This window comes from Rhinopithecus roxellana, chromosome 7 (assembly GCF_007565055.1).
Source record: "Rhinopithecus roxellana isolate Shanxi Qingling chromosome 7, ASM756505v1, whole genome shotgun sequence".
Classification (NCBI taxonomy): domain Eukaryota; kingdom Metazoa; phylum Chordata; class Mammalia; order Primates; family Cercopithecidae; genus Rhinopithecus; species Rhinopithecus roxellana.
In genome coordinates this window covers 92,502,115-92,512,708 of record NC_044555.1, presented here as the reverse complement: position 1 = coordinate 92,512,708, position 10,594 = coordinate 92,502,115, and positions in this window count along the sequence as shown.

Below are 10,594 nucleotides of genomic sequence, written 5' to 3'. Positions count from 1 at the left end.
CTATAGAGAAGGCCATTCTCCCTCCCATCACTTGCTACTCTAGGAAGGAACACTTGAAACTTCTCTATTTCTATTGTCTATAACATTCTTGGCAGCTAAATACTCACTGCATCCCCATACTCTGTAGGCAAGGATTACCACAGGGTTCTGCTGGGAGGGCTGGGCCAGATGCCAAAGGCCCAGCCAGACACAGGATATCAAAGGAGGATCGTTTAGATGCTGGGGTCCCTGCCTTTTAGGGACGCCTAACTACAGAGTTCTGCCTCTGCCAGATTATTCATCCCCATACAATGCACAGCAATCTCCCTCAGCCTGTCCCAGTGTCAGTTTTAGTCAAGGAGGTAATAATGCAGAATTCACAGGTCATCATTTCACCACTTTGGTCTGGACATCAAAGAACCAGCAGGATAATAATGATGGAAAAGTTATTTATCATCTCTGAATCTCGATTTGTCCATTCTTAAAATAGGAAGGGTAAAAGTCGCCCCTACCTAGTCTCCAGATATCTGGAGATGATAAATGAAGTACTACAGTAGAATAGTTTAATTTTTAAGGTGAATTACTTTGAACTCCTTGGAAGGATCATATAAGTCTAAGGGATTCTAACTGGCTCAGAGTTATATATCTTGAGTCACTTAAAAGTTTTGCTAGAAATTGCACAAAATAACTGAAATTAAATACACAGAAAAGGGAATAAAACTTAGAATTTGATGTTGGGAAAGGAAAGAAAACTTAGCAAAGAAAGTGGCAACCAACAGCAGAGATCAAAATAGGAAGAGGAAGACAGGAAAATGTGAAGTTGAAGAATTAAAATTTTGTTACTGAGAAAGAAAGTGGAAATACAGGCATACCTTGAAGGTATTGTGGGTTGGGTTCCAGACCACTGTAATAAAGTGAATATCGTAATAAAGTGAGTCACACAATTTTTTTGGTTTCCTAGTGCATATAAAAGTCATGTTTACACTATACTATAGTGTACTAATTGTGCAATAGCATTGTGCCTACAAAAACAATAAACATGCCTTAACTTAAGATACTTTATTGCTAAAAAATACTAATGATCATTTGAGCCTTTAGCAAGTCATAATCTTTTTGCTGATGTTGATGGCTCCTGCCTGATCAGGGTGGTGGTTGCTGAAGGTTAGGGTGGCTGGGGCAATTTCTTAAAATAAGACAACAATGAGGTTTGCCACATCAAATGACTCTTCCTTTCCAAAAGATTTCTTTCTTTCTTTTTTTTTTTTTTTTTTTTTTTTGAGATAGAGTTTCACAGGCTGGAGTACAGTGGCAGATCTCAGCTCCCTGCAACTTCTACCTCCTCGGTTCACACAATTCTCATGCCTCAGCCTCCTGAATAGCTGGGATTACAGGCGCCCGCCACCACGCCTGGCTGATTTTTGTATTTTAATAGAGATGGGGTTTCGCTGTGTTGCCCAGGCTGGTCTGGAACTCCTGAGCTCAGGCAATCTGCCCATCTCAACCTCCCAGAGTGCTAGGATTACAGGCATGAGCCACCACGACTGGCCCAAAAGATTATTTATTTTATTTTATTTTTTTAGACAGAATCTCACTCTGTCACTAGGCTAGGGTGCAATGGTGCAATCTTGGCTCACTGCAGCCTCTATCTCCTGGGTTCAAGTGATTCTCCTGCCTCAGCTGGGACTAGAGGCATGCGCCACCATGCCCAGTTAATTTTTTTGTATTTTTAACAGAGACAGGGTTTCATCATGTTAGCCAGGATGGTGTTGATCTCTTGACCTCGTGATCTGCCCGCCTCGGCTTCCCAAAGTGTTGGGATTACAGGCGTGAGCCACCGCACCCAGCCCAAAAGATTTCTTTATAGCATGCAATGCTATTTGATAGCATTTTACTCACAGTGAAACTTCTTTCAAAATTGGAGTCAGTCCTCTCAAACCTTGCCACTGCTTTATCAACTAAGTTTATGTCATATTCTAAATCCTTTGTTGTCATTTCAACAATGTTCACAGCATCTTCACCAGGAGTATATTCCATCTCAAAAATCCACTTTCTTTGCTCATCCATAAGAAGCAATACCTCATCTGTTCAAGTTTTATTATGAGATTGCAGCAATTCAATCATATCTTCAGGCTTCACTTCTAATTCTAGTTCTCCTGCTATTTCTACCATATCTGCAGTGACTTCCTCCACTGAAGTCTTGAACCCCTCAAAGTCGTCCATGAAGGTTGGAATCAACTTTGTATTAGTCCATTCTTGCATTGCTATAAAGAAATGCCTGAGACTGGGTAATTTATAAAGAAAAGAGGTTTATTTGGCTCACAGAACTGCAGGCTGTGTAGGAAGCATGGCAGCATCCGCCTCTGGGGAGGCCTCAGGAAGCTTCCAATCATGGCAGAAGGTGAAGGAAGAGCAAGTAATTTCAGATGGCCAGAGTAGGAGAAAGAGAGCAGGGAAGAAGTGATACACACTTTTAAACAACCAGATCTCACAATAATGTGATGACAGCAACTAAGGGGGATAGTGTTAAGCCATGAGAAACCACCCCCGTTATCCAACCACCTTCCTCCAGGCCGCAGCTCCAACACTGGGGATTACAATTTGACATGAGATTTGGGTGGGGACACAGATCTGAACCATATCAAACTTATTCCCAATTCCTGTTAATGTTGGGGGGTTTTTTTTGTTTGTTTTTTGTTTTGTCTTTTGTTTTGTTTTGTTTTTTTGAGATGGAGTCTCACTTCGTCGTCCAGGCTGGAGTGCAGTGGCACAATCTTGGCTCACTGCAACCTCCACCTTCTGGGTTCAAGAGATTCTCCTGCCTCAGTCTCCAAAGTAACTGGGATTACAGGCGCCCACCACCACACCCGGCTAATTTTTTATATTTTTAATAGAGACAGGATTTCGGCATGTTGGCCAGGCTGGTCTTGAACTCCTGACCTCAAGTGACTCACCCGCCTTGGCCTCCCAAAGTGCTGGGATTACAGGCCATGTTGGTATTTTGACCTCCTCCTGTTTATCACGAGTGTTCTTAATGGCATTCAGAACGGTGAATCCTTTCCAGAAGGTTTTCAATTTCCTTTGCCCAGATCTGTCAAAGGAATAGCTCTATGGCAGCCTTACAAAATGTATTTTTTTTTTAAATAGGACTTGAAAGTCTAAATTACTCCTTAATCCAGCTGCTACAGAATGGATGCTGTGTTAGCAGACATGAAAACAACGTTAATTTCCTTGTACATAGCCATCAGAGCTCTTGGGTGACTAAGTGCATTGTTAATGAGCAGTAATATATTGAAAGGAATCTTTTTTTCTGAGCAGTAGGTCTTTATAGTGAGCTTAACATATTCAGAAAACCATGCTGTAAACAGATGTGCTGTCATCCAGGCTTTGTTGTTCCATTTATAGAACACAAGCAGAATTTGGCATAATTCTTAAGGACCCTAGAATTTTCAGAATGATAAATGAATATTGGCTTCAATTTAAAGTCACCAGCTGCATTAGCTCCTAAAGGAGAGACAGCCTGTCCTTTGAAGCTTTGAAGCCAGGCACTGACTTATCCTCTCCAGCTATTAAAATCCTAGATGCTGGCTGGGCACAGTGGCTCATGCCTGTAATCCCAGCACTTTGGGAGGCTGAGGCAGGCAGATCTCTTGAGGTCAGGAGTTCAAGACCAGCCTGGCCAACATGGTGAAACCCCATCTCTGCTAAAAAATACAAAACATAGCTGGGCATGGTGGTGGGCACCTGTAATCCCAGCTACTCGGGGAGAATTGCTTGAACCCAGGAGGCAGAGGTTGCAGTGAGCTGAGATCGCCCCACTGTACTCCAGCCTAGGCGACAGAACGAGACTCTGTCTCAAAAAAAAACCAAAAAAACCTAGATGTCATCTTCTTCTAATATAAGGCTGTTTTGTCTACATGGAAAATCTGTTGTTTAGTGCAGCTATTCTTATCAATTATCTTAGTTAATCTTCTGGATAACTTGCTGTAGCTTCTCCATCAGCACTTGCAGATCTTTGCACTTTTGTGTTATGGAGACAGCTTCTTTCCTTACACCTCACGAACCAACCTCTGCTAGCTTCACACTTTTCTTCTGCAGCTTCCTCATCTCTCTCAGCCTTTATAGAATTGAAGAAAGTTAGGGCCTAGTTCTGGATTAGGCAGGCTTTGGTTTAAGAGAATATCGTGACTTAAGAAAACATTTGATCTTCTATCCAGACCACTAAAACTTTCTCCATATCGGCAATAAGGCTGTTTGCTTTCTTATCATTCATATGCTCATTGGAACAGCACTTTAATTTCTTCAACAACTTTTCCTTTGCATTCACAACTTGGCTAACTGGCACAAGAGGCCTCGCTGGGCTTTTGACGTGCCTTCCTCACCTAGCTTAGCCATTTCTAGCTTTTGATTTAAGGTGAAAGATATGTGTCATTCCTTTCACTTAAACACTTAGAAATCATTGTAGGGTTATTACTTGGCTTAATATCAATATTGTTGTATTTCAGGGAATAGGGAGGCCCAAGGAGAGGGAGAGAGTTTGGAGAAGGGCCAGTCAGTGGAACAGTCTGAACACATAAAACATTTATCAATTAAGTTCACTGTCTTATCTGGGCACAGTTTGTGGCACACCAAAACAAGTATAATGGTAACATCAAAGATCACTGATCACAGCTCCACATAACAGATATAATCATAATGAAAAAGTTTGAAACATTGAGAGAATTACCAAAATGTGAGACAGAGACAAAGTTAGCACATGCTGTTGAGAAAATGATGCCAACAGACTTGCTCAATGCAGAGTTGCCACAAACCTTCCATTTGTGAAAAACACAGTATCTGCAAAGTACAATAAAGCCAGGCACAATAAAACGAGGCATGCCTGTATAAACAGTGACTGTCAAGTGATGTTTTCCAACTAGAATTAAAAGATTACATAAGGAATTTTTTAAAGGAATTCAATCTGGAAGAACCGAGCAACAATTAAGAATGCATTATAAAGGATATGATACTTACATATGTGAAATAAATTTAAATGACCAATTCCAACCAGAGTGAATGCTGCAGCTGGGTGTTAAAAATCTTTTAACCATACTGAGTTTGGCAGCGATTCTGTACAAGGATATGATTTACATTCAAGGACTGACTATTTGGGTATCGCATCTAGTCTCAAGATATCAAGACCCACATGGAATACAGCAATGAAGCCAAAGGAAGGAAAGGGAGAACTAATCATCATGGCCCTATTTCAGATGCAGCCCTCCTTTACCCATCTTACATTTCTGCCCCTTTCATGCTTCTAAGCCAAGCCAGACAGTTATGCACAGATTGGATAACTTACCTATGTCTGGCTTAAGGGCCTACCCTTCAGAAAGGTACACATGTGGGAGGTAAGGAAGCTGAGCTGCAATTCTGGCAGATTTGCACTACTTGAGTTGATCTACACTGACTCCAGCCACTCCTTTTCTAAGGAAGACACTAAAGGCAGTAAGATGATAGTATTTCTTTAGTTTGCTCACCCCTGAGATTCAAAGGAAAAAGAATGACAGCAGGAAATTGTTACAAGAGCTGGGCATCCAAAGTCACCAAATACCATAGGATTGTGTGTGAATGTGTGTGTGCATGTACATACACACACACTAGTATACACTAGTGGTATGGTTCAGTTAAACACTATGAGTCAGGTCAGGAGCAGCCAACCACTTTTTATCTCTCAGGTTCCTTCTGGAAATGTGGTCTTCACTTCTAGTGAGAAATCTGGAAAAAGATCCACTGGTTATCCTCTTCCTGGGAGAAAGACCACATTAACTTTCCTTCTCTCAGGACACTGGGGAATTCTGTTCACTTAGCCTTGTTAGAGGGTTAATCATTAATTAATTTATGGTGACACAACCATGAGACATTAGGGTCCCTACATAATTAGGCACAACCTGCCTCAGCCTTATAAGGTCAACCTCATAAAGAAGAAATATCTCACTTTCTATTCAAGCACTCCTGTTTGATCTGGGGGCACTTCTTATGTTCTTATGAGTGTGACGCTTGGGACAGAAGTAGAAGGGACAATGTGTGTTTTATGGTGAGTAATAAGAGAGGGAAAGGAAAAGGACTGTAACTGACAAACAAGTGAGTACTGCCTGTGCTGTCTCCTTGCCTTAGGTAAAACAAGTACTGTCTGTTAGACTGAAGAGATGGTCTGATATTCACAATCCAGTCTCTTACTGAATTCGAAAAATCAGCAGCAGCTATACATTCCTGGTGAGTGGGGTGGGAAGTTAGTGGTCAGTTGGTACTGAGGGGGTATAGCAGAGACTGTTAATAGACATGAAATCTACTAGGTATGCCTCTACATATCCCAGTCTTCCTTGTGGTTAAATTGGGGCTAGGTGATTAGTTCCTGCCAATGAAATGTATGCAGAAGTTCTGTGTTACCTCTGGGATGAGGTGATTAAGGCACATGGGCTTCCAGTTCTCTTTTTCTTTGCTACGGTGTCCTTGGAAGTCATCTGTTCCAGATGGCATAGCTACAAGATAGAAGAGGGCCAACCAGTCTATATCAAACATTATGTGAGCAACAAATAAACCTCTGTTATTTTCTGTATCGGTCTAGCCTATCCTGACTAATATAGGCACCAAAGCAGTGTTCATTTAGGATGCCAGAGACTTTAGTGCAAGAAATTAAGCTACTCACACCCACAATGTATAGTTCCTTTTAGAGACACAAACTCTGCCAGGATGATCAGATTCATGTTTCCCAAGACTCTCTTCAACAAAACGTTGTCTTTGAAGGAGAATGGTTTGCCATGAATTAGTAACTTCAAGTGTAGAGGCCATCTCTCCTAAGGACACACATCTTCCAAATATCAAAAAGCATCCAAAACTTATTGAATAGCTCATGAAATCTCTTCCTAGGTACCTATCATCTCCTTCTGCTACTTCCCATTTTACTGATGGCATTGGACACAAATGCTAGCTTATAGCTTTTATACACAGAACTCCCTCATATATTAGGTTCCCATTAAAAAACAAAAACAAAAAGGAGACACAACTAAGTTTCTGTTTATCAAAGACATCTGATAGTGGCAAGCACCTGTAGTCCCAGCTACCTGGGAGGCTGAAGCAGGAGGATTGCTTGAGCCCAGAAATTCAAGTCCAGCTTCGGTGACATAGCAAGATTTCATCTCAAAAAAAAAAAAAAAAAAAAACAGTCTCAATTTCTTGTAGGCCCTGGCTCAGTGTATTTTTAAAGTTTAGAATAGGAGGGAGAGGAACATCCTTCATTCACTGTCTCTAAAATGTCTAATATTTGCCTCTCTCTATCTCTCAGTGAGCCAGCAGGTCCAGCATAAGATAGGAAGCACCACACTTCATTTTTTTTTAATTTTTATTTGTTGAGACGGAGTCTCACTCTGTCACCCAGGCTGGAGTACAGTGGCACGATCTCCATTCACTGTAACCTCCATCCCCTGGGCTCAAGAGATTTTCCTGCCTTAGCTTCCCCAGTAGCTGGGATTACAGGTGCGCACCACCATGCCTGGTTAATTTTTTTTTGTATTTTTGGTGGAGACAGGGTTTCGCCATGTTGTCCAGGCTGGACTCGAACTCCTGACCTCAAGTGATCCACCTGCCTCAGCCTCCCAAAGCTCTGGGATTACAGGTGTGAGCCACTGTACCTGGCCAGGAAGCACAACACTTAAAACCTTGAAAACAAAAGGACTGGGACCACTTCCACTTGGCACTCTTCACCAATGAGGGAAGACGTCTCTTAAATGTTTTTCACTACAACCAGTTGAAGGCTCTACCTTTCAGAGCATCTACTTACTGAGCTGACAGTGACCCCATATACAACTGTTTATTGGAAAAGACCAAACTATGTCTTTAAAAATGTTTCTTTAAAAAGCAGGTCACATCACCAATGAAAATTTGTAAACTGACATACACAGATAAATATTTTTCTTGGGTTACTGACTTGATAGAAATTTTGATATATTCTCCCCCTAAAGGAACCAGTGAAAAGGCCTGTCTGGTGATAAGGGGCTATACAAAAGCCATGGCTTGGGTCCTCTGTACAAGCTTGCCTCTTGCTCCGCAGCTGGAATCGAGTTCTGTTGGGAGAAGACAGTCAGAGAAGTCCTTACATCTCTGACCCCGAAAACCTCTTCTGAGCATTGCCCAACACTCCTGTTATACAACATGCAAAACAAATAATCAACCTTAAAAGTCAGGCAGCCAAAGCTCTACTCGAATAATAAGCCCTTTTACAAACTGCTTGTCATCTGCCAAAATCAGCTCCAAAGGAACACCAGGAACTCAAAATTCTATTGTTCTCATTAACTACTTGGGGGAACTAGACAAGCTTCGATGGCTTTATTGGTTTTCTGAGAGACAAAAGACATTAAGATTTTCATCTATCTGCACCCTATCTTTGATCTCAATAATTTAATTGTAGCTCCAGTCCCACCATCTCTGAGAGGCCTCTATTAAAAGGGTGAGCTAGAAAGGGACCCCGGTCTTTTCTTAGAACATATGCTATTTTCTCTACTTCTTTCCTGCCTGATTGTTAGGGTGGGAAAAGAATCTAAATGTCAACTTTTCCCGAAAATTTATTGAGAGGGAGGGAGAGGGCAAGACAGAAGCATCTGAAATTTAGTCTTCTGCCTGTGAGGGCTCTCTGGCTGAAGTTCAAAAGGAAAGAGAAGATTTGTCCAAGGAAAACTATTCAAAACTATGTTTGGTGCACTTGGGAAAGGCTGGTGGTGCATTGTTGGCCCAGAACAGGTTCTCTGGGATTCAAAATGCAGGGTGAGGCTTTTTTTTTTTTTTTTAAGATGGAGTCTTGCTCTGTCGCCCAGGCTGGAGTGCAGTGGTGTGATCTCGGCTCACCGCAACCTCCACCTCCCGTGTTCAAGCAATTCTCTACTTCAGCCTCCCAAGTAGCTGGGATTACAAGTGCCTACCACCACACCCGGCTAATTTTTTTTTTTGTATTTTTAGTAGAGATGGGGTTTCACCATCTTGGCCAGGCTGGTCTTGAACTCCTGACCTTGTGATCCACCCACCTCGGCCTCCCAAAGTGCTAGGAATACAGGCGTGAGCCTCCGCTCCAGGCCAGGGTGAGGCTTTCTTTTTTAGGCATCAGACAAGATTTATTCACACGATAATTCCATATTTTCTGAGAAGGATTAAAATTTTTCTTAGGTCCCCAAACTAGAAGGCAGTATCAATACTGGTCTTGGTTATATGCATTTATCATAATATTCATTTAAATAGCAGATAGGGGTTCCCTAAAACAATTAGCCCTGTTTCTGTTTCCATGCAAACAGGACAGACAGAAGTCATTCAAAAATTCTTTTTCAAACCAGATATGAACAAAGAACTCTCAAGTCTAGATGCAATGTTGAATCCAGTAATCATGCTCCTAAAACCAGCCAGATCTCTCAAAAGGCAAGGTGAGAACGAGGAGCTGCACGGCAGTACAGTCACCGTGCTGCCAAGTAAGGACAGGGATCATCACTGTCTGGAGGGTTGTTAAGTGGTCCTATTAAGAACATCTTCCAGGTAAATGCTTTCAGTGAAACAAAAACAAACAAACAAAAAAGAAAATCTGATGGGAGAAATCTGTTATAAAACTCATCTCTGATGAACCACAAAAGGGATTTCAGTGTGTACTTGACATTAATATCCCAGGCCTGCCAACTCACAGATACAAAGCTCAGGATTTCCCTCCTCTATAAAGTCTTACTACCCTGCCTCTTCCTGTTACTGTTCCCGCCTGTTAAATTGATCCCTTCTTCTGCTAGGCTGCATATATACTGATTTGATCGCACTTGTTTCCTTCACTAGCTTATAGGATTTCTGAGAGCAGGGACCAAGCCTTTTTCATCTCTGCATCCCCATTGTTAGCACAATTACTGGAACATTGTAGGTGTTCATTAAGTCGTTTAATTGCTGATAAGATTAATAATACTGATAGTTAACTTTTGAGTGTTCAGAAACTCTATGTTTAACATCCTATATTTCTCCTCCTTTTCCAGGTGAGAGAGCTGAGGCACTGAGATGTTAAATATCATGCCTAACCTCATCCAGCCAATAACTGGCAAAGCAACAATACAAACTAAGTGATCAGGCTCCAGAACCTTCATTCTTAACTACTACACAGAGTGGCACACAGGAATGAATGAGTGATCTCATAAAAGGGCTGTATACCTATGAAACTATTAAATAAGAACTGAAATTGGTTTGATTTAGAAACCTGGTTTATTCACACAAAAATTGATTAAGTAGATATCCAGTACTCTCTGCCAAGCCCAGTGCTAAGCATTAGTGGTACAAAGAGAAAAAATATGGTCCTATTCCTCAACAAGAAGAGAAACAAACAATGAACGGTCACTAAGCACTCACTGTTAAGTAAGTGCTTAATAGCAAGCTGGGCACTGTTCTAAGTACTTCACATTGTTAGTCTCGTTAATCTTTACACAATTCCTATTATGAGATCCCAGTCGTATTGTTATTACTAAACTGAGATGAGACAGATAAGAAACTGAGGCTCAGGGAGGTTAAGCAAGTTGCAAGAGCCACCATTTGAATACAAGCAGCCTAGCTCCAGAACCCATGCTCTCATTAT